General features: G+C 41.3%; 1 non-coding gene across 1 annotated transcript; it reads right to left on the bottom strand.

The window, feature by feature from the left end:
• Positions 1-6,592: 6,592 nt before the first annotated feature.
• LOC114807224 lies at positions 6,593-6,730 on the bottom strand. Its single transcript, XR_003755276.1, has one exon. It is a non-coding gene; the product is annotated as a small nucleolar RNA SNORA7 (small nucleolar RNA).
• Positions 6,731-18,947: the final 12,217 nt, after the last annotated feature.

Genomic DNA, 18,947 nt, shown 5'->3' with positions numbered 1-18,947 from the left:
ATGGCAGTGGAAAGAGAAGGTAATTAAAGTCCTAGCTGGCTGCAGCCATTATCAGTGGAAATCACACAGTAGACCCCTATAAGATCTGATAAAGGCAGGAAATATGGACAGCTGGTGTTGGGGATTCTTGCTGGTAGTTTCCCTTACCTTTTCATGTTATTGCTCCTCTGCTCCTTGTAGAACTCTCCCAATTCCATCTCTCCCATCATCTAACACCACTTGCCAAGAGCTGAAAGCTGAGAGTTATAGTGACTGAAATGACAACAGCTGTGTTCTATTTTGGCTTCTACTGTAGTTGATGATGATAGTGATGGTATTTATTAAGTGCTTACTGTGTGCCAAGCACTGTTCTAAGCACTGGGGTAGATACAAGGTAATCAGCTTGTCCCACGTGGGGCTTGCAGACTTAATCCAATGAGGTGGCTGAGGCACACAGAAGTTAAGTGACTTCACACAGCTAAGTGGCAGAGCCAGGATTAGAACCCATGACCTCTGACTCCCAAGCCTGCAGAAAAGCAGCATGGCTTAGTGGAAAGAGCTCAGGTTTGGGAATCAGAGGTCATGGGTTCTAATCCTGACTCTACTGTTTGTCACCTGTGTGACTTTGGGCAAGTCACTTAATGTATCTGTGCCTCATCAATTACTTCATCTGAAAATGAGGATTAAGACTGTGAGCCCTATGTGGGACAACCTGATAACCTTGTATCTACCCCAGCGCTTAGAACAGTGTTTGACACAGAGTAAGTGCTTAACAAATACCATCATTATTATTACTATTACTGCTTTACTCTGCACTGAGAACTCGGTCTCAGTAAGTATCATCAATCATATTTATGGAGCGCTTACTGTGCTCAGAGAACTGCATTAAGCACTTGGAAGAGTATAGTATAACAGAGTAGGTAGACACACTCCTTGCCTACAAAGAACTTTCAGTCTAGAGAAGGGAGAAAGCATGTTAATCTCAAGGGAATCTGTGTGTTGAGCTAATGTGTACGTGTCTGAGAGATGGTGTCTGGCTGTGGCAGTAGTGGGTGGCTCACTAAAGGAAAGTCAGGAAAGGATAGACTAGTGACGGATCTTTTTGCATCTTCCCCCCTCCCCCCAATCCATTCTTGCAGGAGTTGGAGTTAAGACAGCAAGTCCTGTCTTTTAGCCACTTTTGATTCTGGCCTATGTTCTACTTCCAAACCTTCTTCTGACTTCTGGTCAAGCAAGCAGTGGCAGCTGCTGATGAAAGTGAAAGTGAAGCAGGAGAAAACTCCTATTTGCCTCTTTACCTCAGGGGACTCAGCATTAAAAAAATGCCTCCAGTTACATGGTATTTGTATTTCATCTGCTACATCCAATTTTCACTTCAAAGTTCTTATTCGCTTTCATTTGAAGGATCCTAGGATGTGCTCTATGAACTTGATTTCAATAGGGCTTTCACTTGAATAGGAACTGCATGAAAATTCTCAAAGAACCGAAGACATTGTCAACTTCTGGTGGGATGGAAGGATAACTTTACCTAACAACTGGAAAGGAATGTGAGTGCAGGGGAATGCATTGTAGAGGAATATCAACATGCTACCCTTTCACATAGAGAGTCTTCCTGTTTTTTTTTTAATCATGCTGATATCTTTTGTGTTGGAACTTATTCAAAGAAGTATAATCTTCAAAAAAAAGGTATCAGTATTCCTATGCCAGTCAATAGTGCCTATGGGATTTTAAAGAATATCAACTTAAGGTTGCCTGCAGTAGCAATGGACAAAATTCTTCAAAGAATTGTAACTCATCACAGTCACCACAACTACTTTTTACTGTCAGGTAATTTGATTCTCCAGGATAAGTAAAGGGGAAGAGTAGTAGTTAGTAGTATTCTTTTTCTCTCAATTTGTCCATGATGCCAAGAGGCATGATCCCATACCTTCCGCAAGAGTGTCCAAATAATGCAATCTTATCCACGGGGCAGCCTACTGTCCTCTCATACTAGGGCTTGCCACTACTTGGAGAGATTCTTAGCATTAATATATACTTCTGAGATGATGATCTGCCACTCCACCCCCATTCTCATCCCTAAATGATCCTACATATTGTTGGGGGTGAAAAGGGGCCTGTGTGAGCTACAGCATGGTAAAGTTTCCTCTTCTTTAAAAGGAAAGATGTCACTCTTTTTTGCCCTTTCTGGAGAGAATATGCTCATTATTATTTTCACCAAGAACTTATTTATTTAGTTCATTTTTCTGATCATATTTATATATCAAATTTGTATAGTTTGGAACTTTGTGTTGTGGAAGTCTTTTTTTAAATATCAAACTGCATGCCTAAGTAAATCAGTATAAAATCCATATTCATTTTTAGAATAGGAAAACAAAGAAAAATTAAGCAACTTACCTAGGGCTGCACATTATCAATAGCATACTTTAACTGTAAAATCCACACCCCTAATATTTGAAAGAGTATTTATTGCAGTATTCAGCATCGTAAATATTATAGAAGTTGGGATAGCAATGAACTCAAAGTTGCTTGAAATTTTCCCTAAAAAATAAAGAATAAGTTCAAAATAGAATGAAAGGAGAAAATATGCCTTATCCCATCTTCTCCATGTAGTTACGTTCTTTACCTGGACAAACACCACCAAAACATTTTGGGCATTTATCCTCAAAAAATGATAATGGTAGTGTATCTATCAATCAATGATATTTATTTCATGCTTCCTGTTTGCAGAGCACTGTATTATGTGCTTGGGAGAGTACAATTCAACAGAATTGTTAGACACATTCCCTGCCCACAATGAGCTGCAGTCTAGAGGATATAAGTGGCTAATTACATAAACAAAGATGTCTGTGCCTTTAAATGCATGATCAACTTTTTTGTTGTTGTTTTTTCATGGTGTTTTTTTAAAAAAAATTAGCCTTCTGAGTGTAGAGTGACTTCTTGCAGAAGACAAAATAATCTTTTTTGATTCCCTTTTCAAAAAAAGATATAGTTCTATTATTGAATAGTCCATGAGCTCTAGACTGTGAGCTTGTCTCTGAACTGTGAGCTCGTTATGGGCAGGGACTGTGTCTGTTTGTTGTTGTACTCTCCCAAACACTTAGTACAGTGCTTTGCACACAGGAAGTGCTCAATAAATATGATTTAATGAATGAATGACTTAAAAAAATAGGTTTGAAATCTGAGGTTTCCCAATTCTTAAACTTTCCAAAAAATTCCAATTTCCAGATAAGTTTGAAAAATATTGTGTGGGAGTGTGTTTAGAGCCATGGAAACTGGGCAATATGCACAAAAAAAATCTTTAAAAAAAGATTTGAAAACAACCATTAAAGAAAATAGAATAGAATAGAACTTTCCCATCCTTCCCAGCAGTATTTTCTGAGGAGATCTCCTGACTCCTCTCAAATGCCACCCCCTCCACATGCACATTGGACCCCATTCCTTTGCACCTTATAAAAGCTCTCACCCCTTTCCTCCTTCCCTCCGTAACTACCATCTCCAACAGGTCACTCTCCAATGGCTTCTTCCCCACTGCCTTCAAACATACCCATGTCTCCCCCATGCTAAAAAAATCCCTCCCTTGACCCCACAGCCCCCTCCAGTTATCACCTCATCTCCCTCCTACCCTTCCTCTCCAAACTCCTTGAGCAAGTCATCTACACTTGCTGCCTCAAATTCCTCTCCTTCAACTCTCTCATGGAGTCCCTCTCATCTGGCTTCTGCCCCCTTCACTCCATTGAAGCCACCCTCTCAAAGGTCACCAATGACCTCCTTCTTGCCAAATCCAATGGCTCTTACTCCATTCTAATCCTCTTCTACTTCTCAGCTGCCTTTGACACTGTGGACCATCCCCTTCTCCTCAATATGGTATCCAACTTTGGCTTCACTGACTCCATTCTCTCCTGTTTCTGCCTTATCTCTCTGGCTGTTCATTCTCAGGCTCTTTCACGGGCTCCCCATCCCCCTCCCATTCCCTAACTGTAGGGGTTCCTCAAGGTTCAGTTCTTGGTCCCCTTCTATTCTCCATCTACACTCACTCCCTTGGAGAACTCATTCACACCCATGGCTTCAGCTATCATCTCTATGCAGATGACACCCAAATCTATATCTCCTCCCCTGTTCTCTCTCCCTCCCTCCCTCCAGTCTCACATCTTCTTCTGCCTTCAGAACATCTATACATGTCCTCCCTCTACATGTCCTCTACATGTCCTCCCTCCACCTAAAACTCAACATGTCCAAGACAGAGCTCCTTATTTTCCCTCCCAAACCCTGTCCTCTCCTGAACTTTCCCATCACTGTGGATGGTACAACCATCCTTCCCATCTCATAACTCTGCAACCTTGGTGTCATCCTTGACTCCGCTTTCTCATTCACCCCACATATTCAATCCATCACCAAATCCTGTTGGTCTCATTTTCACAACATCACCAGGATCCGCCTTTTCCTCTCCATCCAAACTTCTACCATGTTAGTACAATCACTCATCCTATCCCTACTGGATTACTGCATCAGCCTCCTTTCTGACCTCCCAAACTCCTGCCTCATCCCACATCAGTTCGTACTTCACTCTGCTGCCCAGATTATCTTTCTACAGAAACGTTCAGGGCATGTCACCTCCCTCCTCAAAAATCTCCAGTGGTTGCCTATTACCCTCCATATCAAACAAAAACTCCTCACTATTGGCTTCAAAGCTCTCCACACCTTGCCCTTTCTTACCTTACCTCTCTTCTCTCCTTCTACATCCCAGCTTGCACACTCCACTCCTCTGGTGCTAACCTTCTCATTATACCTTGATCTCTCCTGTCTCGCCACCGACCCCTGGCCCACATCCTACCTCTGGCCTGGAACACCCTCCTTCCTCATATCTGCCAATCACTCTTCCCCCCCTTCAAAGCCCTACTGAAGGTGCACCTCCTCCAGGAGGCTTTCCCAGACTAAGCCCCCTTTTCCTCATCTCCCCCTCCCTTCCACTTCACCTCAACTCACTCCCTTTGCTCTTTCCCTCATCCCCGCCACACAGCACTTATGTATATATACATATATCTATAATTCTATTTATATTGATACCTGTTTACTTGTTTTGATATCTGTCTGCCCCTCCCCTCCCGCAATCCCCGACTGTAAGCCCACTGTGGGAAGGGATTTTCTCTATTGCTGAATTGTACGAGAAGCAGCGTGGCTCAGTGGAAAGAGCACGGGCTTTGGAGTCAGAGGTCATGAGTTCGAATCCCAGCTCTGCCACTTGTCAGCTGTGTGACTGTGGGCAAGTCACTTAACTTCTCTGTGCCTCAGTTACCTCATCTGTAAAATGGGGATTAAGACTGTGAGCCCCACGTGGGACAACCTCATTCCCCTGTGTCTACCCCAGCGCTTAGAACAGTGCTCTGCACATAGTAAGCACTTAACAAATACCAACATCATCATCCATCATCATTACTTTCCAAGTGCTTAGTACAGTGCTCTGCACGCAGTAAGTGCTAATTAAATACCATTGAATGAATAGAATGAAACCTCCCTTAGGTTATACTGATCTGACTGGCAAGTCAAAGAATGTGAAAATCTTTGGTTGTGACCTACTTCCTTCAAGTGCCCAGGTTCTACATACAAGGGCTTCATTCCAAAGCTGTCCCTTCTTCTAGTCTTTTTTTCTTTCTCTTCTGTGGCTCCCATTTTCTGTCTCCCTATTCCTCCCTCCTAACCTTCCAATCTTATCTCTCAATGGCTGCTTCTTCCTGCATTATCCTCTCAACTGCCAAGCACTTTCTCATCTCTTAGGCTGCCTCCTTGCTCTTTCTGTTGCCAGACCCTTTACCCTGCCAAACAGTGAAAAACAGAACTTCTTTCTTTGCTGATAGAGCTTTCTGTTTCATACTAATATCAATGGGAACAGCTTGGTTTTCTTACCAGAGAGGGAAAAAAAAATCCATTATCTTCTCTGAACCTCTTCCCAAACTATTTCTCATAACTCAAACTTGTACAAAGTTTTTTAAATATAACTGAACTTCACACAGTTTCAAGCCTTTTGGATCCTAAAATGTATTCTAGCATTTAATTAGATAATCATAAATAATATTTTTGCATTTTTAAAAAGAATTTTAAACAAAATTCAAAATTATGGTAGTGTCATATGAATGAGAGTACTTTAAAAAATAAATCTTTGTGAAATATCGAATTACATACATTCATGTACACATGCTCACAATCTTCTCAGAGTGAGCCAGTATATGCCATTATGCCAAACCTATATGTCTCTTTTTTAGACTGCTTCTTGTGCAGAGTCTGGGGATTAGGAGACTAATGACAATAATAATGATGATGACTATAATGATAATAATAGTACATATTAAGTGCTTACAGTGGGCCAAGCACTGAACTAAGCACAGTGGTCTTATCTTGTCTTATGCTGTCAAGTCATCTCTGACCCATAGCCACTCCATGGACACATCTCTCCCAGAAAACCCCACCTCCATCTGCAATCATTCCAGTACTGTATCCATAGAGTTTTCTTGGTAAAAATATGGAAGTGGCTTACCATTGCCTTCTTCTGCAAAGTAAGCTTGAGCATCTGTCCTCGACCCTCTCCCACACCTCTGTTGCCCAGCATAGGTGAGTTTTGACTTGTAGCAGATTTCCTTCCACTCGCTAGCCACTACCTAAGCTAAGAATGGAATGTATATGCCTCTGCTTGACTCTCCTTCCTGTAGTCAAGACTGGTAGAGTACTGAAAACTCCCCAGGTGTGATCCTGAGAGAGGAAGCACAGTGGTAGATATAATTTAAAGAGATCAGGGAGAGTCCCTGTACCACAATCTAAGGGATGGGAAAGCAGGTATTTAATCCACATTTTACAGATGAGGAATTTGAGGCAAAGAGAAATTAAATTACAAACCCAAGATCACACAGCAGGCAAGTGGCAGAGCCCGGACTAGAACCCAGGTCCACTGACTCCCAGTTCTGTGCTCTTTCTATTAGGGCCTAGAGCCTCTATATTAGGTAAGACAGGCTCCAAAATTCTTACTAGGAAATCCTGGTAGTAAGAAAGTGGGGAAAGAGAGATTTGAGGAATGGAAGCTTATTGTTCTGCATGTGACACACTGTTCTAATTGCCTTCATGTGGATACCCTTTACTCAGGGCAAGCCAATAGCTGCTCAGAGGCAAACATCAATCAGTAGTAATGAGCCCCAAGGGGAACAGGGACTGTATCCAACCCAATTTGCCTGTATCCACCCAGTGCTTAATACAGTGCCTTGCACATAGTAAGTGCTTAACAAGTATTACTATTATTATTATTGTCATTATTATTACTATGTCCTTACTATGTGCAGAGCACTGTGTCAAGCTCTTGGGGAAATACAACAGAGTTGATATTCACATTTCCAGTCCACAATGAGCATGCATTTTAAAGGGGAAGACATACATTAATATATGTATTCATTAATAATTAATATACGTATGGCTGATGGCATCCACATGGGCTTGAACCACTGGGATTTTTCTGATATCTCAGTAGGTAAATTCAGCCCTGCCAGTATAAGATGATGGTAAATGCTCATTTGAACATTAAACTGTGTATAAAATATGTTATATCCTAAATTAACATGTCTAATGCTATGTTAAAGTGAGTGTAGCATCAATGTTGGGAGACTGACCATGTCCAGGCCTTCAATGTTAATGATCTTGTCTTTCCATTTGATACTGAATATGCCCCATAAGTGATATGAGTGGAACTGCTCAAGTAACTGAATGTCTTCTGCGATGTTCAAAAAGCATCAGCCTACAACAAAATGCTTTAAATTAGATGAATTTTTCACTAAATTTGGACCTGAATTGGATGAATTCTTCGGCTAAATTTGAAAAATCACTGCCTCGTTCAAGAGAACAAGCTTCTAACTTCTCCAGCCTCCTATAAAGATTCTTAAACATACTATAAATTGTTTAATAATCTTTTAATTACTCTTACAGAGCTCAAACAATAGTTTAGCAAAGTTTAGCATTATAGCATATAGAGAATGGAATTTCATAGGATTTTTCCAGGTGTTCTAGAAAGGATCAGGATTTATAACATATAAGTCTTTGGGAAAACATATCTTATGGTATATCCATTCATGATACATCTACGTTTTCGAGGAACACATCACCACTATATTGTGGAGTATGCCTGCAAGGGGATAACAATGGAAACCCAAAGATTTTGGTGGCTGGATATGAAGAGGATTAGGACACATTAGTGCCCTCTGCTAATGGATATCACTGGATCTGAATCATTGCTACAGCCAGTGAGGGCATAAAACCCAGAGAAAAGGAATAAAGGGCTTTTCATTGTTGCCCACTTTCTTTCACTCCTCAACCCCACAGGAGTTCTATCCCATCTTGCCCACTCACCAACTTGGACATACGCTTGATCTCATCATCTCTAATCACTGTATAATCTCTACCCTCACCAATTCTGAAATCCCTCTATCTGACCACGACCTCCTCACCTGCCTTCTCTCCCACACACCTCCTCCCACATGAATCTGTGCTGTTCCTCCACAGAGATCTCCAATCTTTTGACCTCATCTAATTTTCTCAAGTCATCATGCCCCATTTAATTTCCCTACCCAAACTACCTTGCTTTGGTAACCAAATTGATGTTCTCAGCACCATCCTCTCTACTGAATTGAACTCATTGGCTCCCCTATCCCTTCATCTATCTTGTACCACTAACCCACAGTCCTGGATCACCTCAACAGTTTGCTTCCTTCGCTCCTGTGCCAGGTAGCCTAAGTAGCTATGCAAGAGTATTTGAAAAGATGAAGCTTGTGAGAGGGATTTTTCAGTTGCTTATTAGTTATTTCAGCCACCCATTGTACATGTGGCTATGTTCCTCATCAGTGACTTCATTTTCAAGCATGCAGGACAACAGTACAAACACACACACATATATATATATATGTATATATATATATATATGTGCACACACACACACCTATCATAGCTGAATCTTTGTGCATTTGTCTGGACTGCAGGTGGACACATTCTAGGGTAAGTCATTTCCAATTTAGAAAGCAATTGAAATAAAATGTTTCAATATTTGGTGCACACATGGCTAAATTCCAGTGGATTTATTTAATCTTGGCAAGTAAAACAAGAAGCCAACAAGGGGAGTGATATCCTGGAGAATATGCTGGAAAGATGGATGAAAATGTGCCAAAGTCATAGAGTCTGCAGTACATAACAATTTTCTCCATAAATATCAAGAGAGTCTGTCAGAGAAATGAATGTTACAAGACCCCCAAAGAGGTAACTTAATGACCAGAAAATGAAAAGCAATTCCAGGATTCAGAGGGAGGATAAAAGAGTACCTAGAGGTAGTAGTTGGAAAGTGATCAAGATGAGAGAGTCTTTAAGGAGCAAAGGTAGCAAATATATTTGCCTTTTTTCACTTATTTACAGAATGAATTCCCTCCCAGTGTGATGATGGAGAGGGGACTGGTTTTGGACTGCCAGATTCCACCTCGCTTCTGCTGCTGAATCGCACTACTTTAACTGCTATATTCTTCCTCTTTTTTTTCACTATTCTCTTTTGTCATATGTTTTCCCACCTCCACACCCACTGTAACAAGCGATGTCAGTTCCTTGTGAGCAGGGAACATTTCTACCATCTCTGTTAGACAATACTCTCCCAAGCACTTAATACAGTGCTCTGTGTACAGTAAGCACTGTGTGCCCAGTGTGGGCAGGGATTGTCTCTCTTTATTGCTGAATTGCACTTTCCAAATGCTTACTACAGCACTGTGCACACAGTAAGCTCTCAATAAATATGACTAAGTGCTCAAGAAATACGATCGATTAATCAGGAGGGGATAGTCTACTCATATCAATCAGCTAATCAATGGTATTTATTAAGCACTTATTATGTGCAGAGCACTGTGCTTAGAGTTGGCAGACACACTCCCTGCCCTCAAAGAACTTACGATCTAGTCATTGCCACTCACCTAGAGTCCAAGAAGGATTAGATTACATTTTAAATTCTAGAGATCAGGGACTGCATTTTTGTAATTTTAACACAGGTCCCTGTATACAACCACAAAAATGTGGGCACTTAAGAAATGCTCGTTGATGTTGATGCTGATTATAATTAGAATTGACTTAACAGTCTGTTGCTTAATTTAGGAAGTTACATTACTTCTTGGAGATGAGTACTTAATAAGTATTTTTCATTATGACATAATAGTAATCATAATTATGATAATTATAACAATAATAATAAATAATGAGCTCTCTTCTACCCGGGAGAACGGGCTCTCCTAAAGACACTTAAAATTCATGAGTTCAAACACTTACATAGTAGGGAGTGGAAGAGAAGCAGAAAGAATTGCCGCATGCTGTACTTAACCATGGACTTGAGGCAAACTGGTTGTCACTGCCCACCCCAGCTTGCCCACGGTAGCAAGAAGCACTTTGACTTGGAGGGAGGCTGATGATGGGATAGCTGGAGTTTTGTCCTTGGTTCAGGCCACCTCCCATTCATACCATTATGTATTGTTGAATTGTACTCTCCCAAGCACTCAGTACAGTGTTCCTCACACAGTAAGTGCTCAATAAATTCGACTGAATGAATACCTTAAGGCATTTTTAGGCAGTCTGGCCTTCATACTGCTTAAGCGTGGAATTCAGATGCCCGTGGTCCACAGGTACTTGGATCAGCCTTGAGGATCTTCTCCACTCAGAAGGCTTCACAGAGGGGTTTTGACTTAAAGCAGACAATGGTTCCATAAACTGCTGAGCTCCAGAATGATTTTAGGTGCCTCTGAGGGTTTTTTTTCAATTTATTATGGTATTTGTTAAGTGATTACTGTGTATCAAGCACTGTTCTAAGCACTGGGGTAGCTACAGCTTAATCATGTTACACACAGTCCTTGTCCCACATGGGGCTCACAGTCTAAGTAGGAGGGAGAACAGGTATTGAATCCCCATTTTGCAGTTGAGGAAACTAAGGCACAGAGTAGCTAAATGACTTGCCCAAGGTCACGCAACAGGCAAGTGGCAGGACCAGGAACAAAACCCAGCTCCTCTGGTTCCCAGGCCTGTGCTTTATCCACTAGGCCACGTTGCTTCCCCCGCTGATGTTTTGAAAAATGGACACCAACTACACAAGACCTTATATTCTTGGGGGGGGGGGGGATTGAGGGCGGGGCACTTAATGTGGTGAATAAAGAAAAGACACCCTCTCTGCTCATGTTGGCCTGAACCCCTGGCAGGATCTGAAGGCAATGGGGTTGCCAGGGGTTCAGGAACCTCAGAGAAGTGCAGTTATGTCTTGGAGAAAGGCACAAATCCCTCTCCCCCTTTTAATTTTTCAACTGTGAAGTTTTTAGATTGTGAATCCCCTGAGGTACAGGGACTGTGACTAATTCCTATCTGCGTATTCTTTCCTAGCACTTAGTGTCATCCTCTGCACACAGTAAGTGCCTAATAAATACTAATATTACTATCACTACTACACACACTGTCTTCAAAGACAGAATCTGAGTGGCACATGCATAAAAACTGGAAGCCCTAATGCAGGTTTAGCTGTGCTCCCTTGAACCAGAATATCAGACCTGATAATAATGATGACGATTGTTGTTTTTATATAGGCTGGTGCTATTTTGAAAGTATTGTAGGTCGTGCTATTTTCTTATAGGGCCCACTAGCTACCAATTCACTGGCTGGTCAATCAGGTAATCAGGGTTTCAGATTCCTATTGTTTAAATAAAGATAATAAGAATTCATAACTCCCAAGGTGCTGAAATTAAAGATGACAGGCATATAAAGTCCTGTGAGCAACCCTGTATAAATTTCTGTGTAAATACAAAATGATACTAGAACTAAAAATCTCAGATGTGAAATTAAATTTTAACACTCTACCAAAGCACCGGTTTTATTGTTCCAATTTTACTTGAAAATCTAAAAATGCTTTTTGTGAACAACTTTTATTATCAATCTGTTTGAATTTAATTTGACTAGTTTTTATTATATTAAATAGCATTCTGTTGAGAATTGCTGGGGTAGGAATACCTATATCATAATTTGTGTCTACATATACTAGTTGATTAGTGGTAACTGACCAACTCAATGAATCTATCTGCTGTTTTTAAAAATGATGTTAAAGTAATACGTTTTAGAGAAATGGTGGTGTTGAATAACATTTATAATCGAAGAGCAAACTTTTCCAAAATACTTATATGTAATCAATTTTTTACGTAATTTTGACAAGCCAAGTTTATATTAGAGCTAGAAAAATATTTTTGAATCATATACAAGGGAAAAATTATTTTAACCCTTTGAAGATCTTCTTGGTTCATTCTTTAATGATTAAATATTCAGTATAGAGAAAGAAATTGATGATTTACTAACAGTAGAAAAGCCTTCATCTATTTGTAGATGCATGTGTTTCCTTGAATTTCTCTGTGTAATTAAGGTCAAATAAAACACCAATATGATTTACCAAATATATCAATTTTATCCAGAGTTATCTCCCAGTCTTGAACATAAAGTCATAGACTGGCAGAGAACCTCAAAATATTATCTTGTCCAGGCTCCTGTCTCCAGGCAGACAACACCCCCAGAATTCCTTCTATCCTTCTTCCCTGCATGTTGGCTCTGCTTAGCATTGAAGATCAGATAAAATCTGGTACATTTAAGGTCATTAAATCTGTCATTCAGGCATATTTCTAAACTATCAAGGAAATTTGAATGAGAGCTAAAATAGGATAGGAACATGGTATTAGGAAAGCATAAAATAAGGAGGAACATCAGGAGATCAATCCATTTTTAAGGCTTAGTATTACAGATGATAACTAAATCTAAATCCTCCTATCCCCCAACTCCAATTATAGAACACTGAGAACATCAATAATCTGCTGTACATGAATTATGAAGTGAACACCATTATATTTAATGAGGCTATATAGAGAGTATAAATATAGATACACACATACAAGTAGGTATAATGAGATGCTAATCTGAAAATATCATCTTAATTTTAGACACCTTAATCTGTCCTGTGTCTCTTTATATACAAGGATTGAGGCAGATTACCAAAATCATACCTAAGCAAGACTATAAAAGAGCATTTGGTCTTATTTTGTCTTTATGGCAAGCACTTTGACAAACTATGCACTGCTGATGATTATCCTTGAATTCAATTTTCCCCTATTTTGAGGGTTGTGTGTTTCAATAGCCCCAATATTGTGTGTGGCAAATGTTTTGTAATCTAGAGCAGGTTTTGATTTTTATGCATGCAATCCCCAGAGCTAAATTAATACATCCTTCAACTAAGGAAAATCGAGTGTTTTTTTAAAATTATCACTACCATTTAAATCAATCAATCGTATTTACTGAGCACCTACTGCTCACAGGGTACTTTACTGAGTACTTGGGTGAGTGCAGAAAAATTAGTAGTTCAATATATTTATTAATAATGTTGGTATTTGTTAAGTGCTTACTATGTGCAGAGCACTGTTCTAAGCGCTGAGGTAGATACAGGGTAATGAGATTGTCCCACATGAGGCTCACAGTTAATCCCCATTTTACAGATGAGGTAACTGAGGCCCAGAGAAGTTAAGTGACTTGCCCACAGTCACACAGCTGACAAGTGGCAGAGCTGGGATTCGAACCCATGACCTCTGACTTCCAAGCCCAGGCTCTGTCCACTGAGCCATGCTGCTTCTCTTATTGAGCACTTACTGTGTGCAGAGCACTGATTCATACCCTCAAGGAGTTTATAATCTAGCCAGGCAGACACTAAAATATATTACAGATATGAGGAAGTAATAGATAAAACTATGTACATGAGTGCCACAGGGGTGGATGGGCTTGTGAGCACCCAAGTGCTTAGGTGGAGAAGATGTGCTGATGTGGCACTGGGAGGGACTAGGAGGTGGGGAAATGGGAGATTAACCAGGCAAGGCCTCCTGGAAGAAATGTGACTTCTGAAGGGTTTTGAAGTTGGGGAGAGCAGTGGTGGTAATAGCAGTAGAAGTAGTAATAGTAGTGGTAATAGGAGGAGGAGGAATAGTAGCATATTGATAATAATAATATTAAAAATGCTACTATTCCCATTATCATTAGTATTATTTATGGTATTTGTTAAGCACTTGCTATGTGTCAAACACTGTTCTAGGCACTGAGGTAGATACAAGGTCATCAGGTTGGCCACAGTCCCTGTTCCACATGGGGCTCAAATCTAAGTATGAGGGAGAACAGATATCGAATTCCCATTTTACAGATGAGGAAACTAAGGCCCAGAAAAGTGAAGTGACTTGCCCAAGGACACACAGCAGACAAGTGGCTGAGCCGGGATTAGAACCCAAGTCCTCTGACTCACAAATCCATACTCCATCCACTAGGCCATGCCACTTCCTAATGTTCACTTGGTGTAGTGCACCGTACCACCTAGACCACCTAAATCTGCCCTTGAAAAGTACAAAATAGTGAAGGAACACATTCTCTGTCTACAAGGAGCTCACACTCTAATCGTCTGCCAGAGGAGAACAGAACTACCTACAAGTTCTTAAATGTATATAAACTCTCCTCCATAGATTTTCATACTTCAACACTGAAGGTGGAAGAGGAGGATCAGGTCTTTTCTCTTCCACCGCCCCTCCCATCACCCACCTTCTCCTTAATTGTGCTTGGAGAAATAGTGCACCTCACTGAGGAGCTGGCCTGCTAATGGTGATTTTGCCACTTGGATAGCCCCATCCTAGCCATTCTCTAGTCACGTCTAAAGATCCGACTGCATTCCAGTTGGGGCAACCTTCATGGTACAGAAATGCTCTGGGCATGCCACTCCCCTCCTCAAAAATCTCCAGTGGTTGCCTATCAACCTTCACATGAAGCAAAAACTCCTCACTATTGGCTTCAGAGCTCTCCATCACCTGGCCCCCTCCTACCTCACCTCCCTTCTCTCCGTCTACAGCCCATCCCACGCACTCCACTCCTCTGCCACTAACCTTCTCACTGTGCCTCGTTCTTGGCTGTTCCGCCGTCGACCCCTGGCCCACATCCTACCTCTGACCTGGAATGCCCTCCCTCTTCTCATCTGCCAAACTAACTCTCTTCTCCTCTTCAAAGCCCTACTGTGGGCTCACCTCTTCCAGGAGGCCTTCCCAGACTGAGCCCTCCCTTTCCCTATGCGCCTCCTCCCCTCCCCATTGCCCCTACTCCTTCCCTCTGCTCTACCCCTTTCCCCTCCCCACAGCACTTGTATATATTTGTATATATTATTTATTACCCTATTTTATTAATGATGTGTATATATCTATGATTCTGTTTATCTATTTTGATGGTATTGATGCCTGTCTACTTGTTTTGTTTTGTTTCGTTGTCTGTCTCCCCCTTCTAGACTGTGAGCCAGTTTTGGGTAGGGATTGTCTCTACATGTTGCCGAATTGTACTTTCCAAGTGCTTAGTACAGTGCTCTGCGCACAGTAAGCACTCAATAAATACGATTGAATGAATAAATGAATGAATGAATTGTAGAGCCTGAGTTGATAGTGGTGGTCAGGATACTTGATAGAGGCAGTCCAAAGTTCAAGTACTGCACTTCTGGGAAATGCTGCAGAACTCCGAATGGGTCTATTGCTCATTAAATACTGGCATTGAGGTAGGTACTAACCAGATGAGTGCCTGCTTTAAAAAAAGGCTGAAGTCAGGGTTACAGCTAAACTGAACCTTTTTTAAAGGCAGGTTTAACAGTGCTTCTGCAAATTACTTCAAAGAGTAGATGTTCAATAAATACTATTGATGTTGATTAATTGGGTAATGTTATTACTCACATTTTAAAATAGATGAGATAATTGTGGATAAAGGAGACAATGACTTAATCAACATCTATCAGAAAACTGAGTTCTGGTCTGAACTGCAATACATGGTCTGGATGAGTCATTATTTTTTTCCCCTGAAGTTTGATGCCATTGCAATTGTGTATTAACAGTCACCATCAATAATCAACTGTAGTATTTATTGGGTGAATATTGTATCTAGTGCACAAAAATAAATATTTGGGAGCCTACAATAGAAGTTAAAGACACGGTCTCTGCCCTTGGGAGAAGGATTTACCTAACTTTTCTGCCTAGTTTCCTTTTACAGCGGTATGCAAATATAGTGTTAAGCGATGAACTTTTACTAACTAAACTTTGGAAAATAATTCCTTAAATTTACCAAGTGAAGCTCATCCTTCTCGTGAGAAATGATAATTCCTTTTATTTTCCTGTAGCATCTTGTTTATGTCCATCACTGTTATAGCCTTTTCTACTTCCAATATACAATTTCCAGTTATTATTAACCTTACTTTCTGGTCAAATCAAAGCTCAGTCCAGTGAAGTAATTGAAGCTTGCAGATGATCTAACTCTGTGTTAAAACACATGTGGGCTTCATCACACTGAGGAGACCCCAGAGAGAGAAATGTGTTTCTATTCTTCTCTTATCAGGACTAGACTTTGTGCCACCTGATATCCAACCCCAGATTCCACGTCCTCCCGAAATCCAATTTATACAATCTACTTTGGGGCTTTGGCATTTCAAATAGAACTAGCCAACACATTCTACTTTATGTGGTAGATAAGCTAGAAAATTCATGAAAATGTGGATGAAACTCAACAACAAAGCATGCAAGCAAAATTCCTGCTAGCTCTGTGAAGAGGGAATTTAATCTCTTCAAGGTTCCAGAGCTTAACCCTTGCCAAAAAAGGGTTTTTATCCACATAGATCTGGTTTGTATTGATGGGGTAAAGTAGAGTTGTTTTTTGTTTTTTAAACCATTGTCAGGTGATTTGCATTCCTATTCATTATCTATCCCATTTTTATCCTACTGCAGAGAAAATCTCCATTTGCCTCTATTCTCAAGAAACAGTCATATGTAAATTAGCACAATTCTGGATTTTTCAAGTACCAGAAAATTATAAAATTTAATGGAAGAAAATGACATTAATGTGATTTTTTGAATAAATCTCAAGAGATCTGGTTCAGAAACTTCACAACTAAATTACTGTCAGTGCTGTAAATGCAGAATAAGGAAAGGTAAGAATTTGTGAATACAGTATTGATGGATCTTATGAATGATGTAGAAATATAATGAACTCCCTCTCACCTCCCCTGGATTTATATATAACTTGTCCTTAGTGCTGAAAGATGATGCTACTGACTTGGGGATTTTATCCATGTGAGTGTGCCAGAATCAATCAATTGATCAATTGTGTTTATTGAGAGTTTCCTATGTGCACAACACTGTACTAAGCACTTGGGAGAGTACAATACAACAAGGTCTGATTTCACCCAGCAGGCCTTTCTATACTCTGCACAAAAAAGAAAACCCTGTACTTTGCTTTTTGCAATGTCTGGCTGTGGGTTCATTCATTCATTCATTCAATAGTATTTATTGAGTGCTTACTATGTGCAGAGCACTGTACTAAGTGCTTGGAATGTACAAATCGGTAACAGATAGAGACAGTCCCTGCCCTTTGAGAGGCTTACAGTCTAATCGGGGGAGACAGACAGACAAGAATTAGATTAGACTGATTAGACTGTAAGCCCGTCGATTAGACTGTAAGCCCGTCAAAGGGCAGGGACTGTCTCTATCTGTTACCGATTTGTACATTCCAAGCACTTAGTACAGTGCTCTGCACATACTAAGCGCTCAATAAATACTATTGAATGAATGAATGAAGAACAATGGCAATAAATAGAATCAAGGGGAAGAACATCTCATTAAAGCAATAGCAAATAAATAGAATCAGGGTGATGTACATCTCATTAACAAAATAAATAGGCTAATGAAGATATATACAGTTGAGCAGACGAGTACAGTACTGAGGGGATGGGACGGGAGAGGGGGAGGAGGAGAGGGAAAGGGGGGAGAAGAGGGTTTAACTGCGGAGAGGTGAAGGGGCGGGGGGTAGAGGGAGCAGAGGGAAAAGGGGAGCTCAGTCTGGGAAGGCCTCTTGGAGGAGGTGAGCTTTAAGTAGGGTTTTGAAGAGGGGAAGAGAATTAGTTTGGCGGAGGTGAGGAGGGAGGGCATTCCAGGACCACAGGAGGATGTTGTCCAGGGGTCGACGGGGGGACGGTGAGGAGGTGGGCGGCAGAGGAGCAGAGCTTGCAGGGTGGGCAGTGGAAAGAAAGAAGGGAGGAGCGGTAGGAGGGGGCAAGGTGATGGAGAGCCTTGAAGCCTAGAGTGAGAAGTTTTTGTTTTGTGCGGAGATTGATAGGCAACCACTGGAGGTTTTTAAGAAGGGGAGTGACATGCCCAGAGCGTTTCTGCAGGAAGATGAACTGGGCAGCAGAGTGAAGAATAGACTGGAGCAGGGAGAGAGAGGAGGAAGGGAGATCAGAGAGAAAGCTGACACAGTAGTCTAGCTGGGATATTACAAGAGCCTGTAGCAGTAAGGTAGCTGTTTGGATGGAGAGGAAAGGGCGAATCTTGGTGATATTATAAAGGTGAGACTGGCAGGTTTTGGTGACGGATTGGATGTGTGGGGTGAATGAGAGAGCCGAGTCAAAGATGACACCGAGGTTGCGGGCCTGAGAAACGGGAAGGATGGTTGCACCATCCACAGTGATAGGGAAGTCAGGGAGAGGACTGGGCTTGGGAGGGAAGATAAGGAGCTCAGTTTTGGTCATGTTGAATTTTAGGTGGCGGGCAGACATCCAGGTAGAGTCGTCCTGGAGGCAGGAGGAGATACGAGCCTGAAGGGAGGGGGAGAGGAGGGGGCAGAATTGTAGATCTGTGTGTCATCTGCATAGAGATGATAGTTGAAGCCGTGAGAGCGGATGAGCTCACCGAGGGAGTGGGTGTATATGGAGAACAGAAGAGGGCCAAGAACTGACCCTTGAGGAACTCCAACAGTTAGAGGATGGGAGGGGGAGGAGGATCCCTCTGCCACTTGTCTGCTGTGTGACCTTGGGCAAGCCACTTAACTTCTCTGTGCCTCAGTTACTTCACCTG

The sequence above is a fragment of the Ornithorhynchus anatinus genome, chromosome X1, assembly GCF_004115215.2.
Source record: "Ornithorhynchus anatinus isolate Pmale09 chromosome X1, mOrnAna1.pri.v4, whole genome shotgun sequence".
Lineage (NCBI taxonomy): Eukaryota > Metazoa > Chordata > Mammalia > Monotremata > Ornithorhynchidae > Ornithorhynchus > Ornithorhynchus anatinus.
The sequence above is the reverse complement of the archived record's forward strand: the minus strand, read 5'-3'. Positions and strand labels throughout refer to the sequence as shown.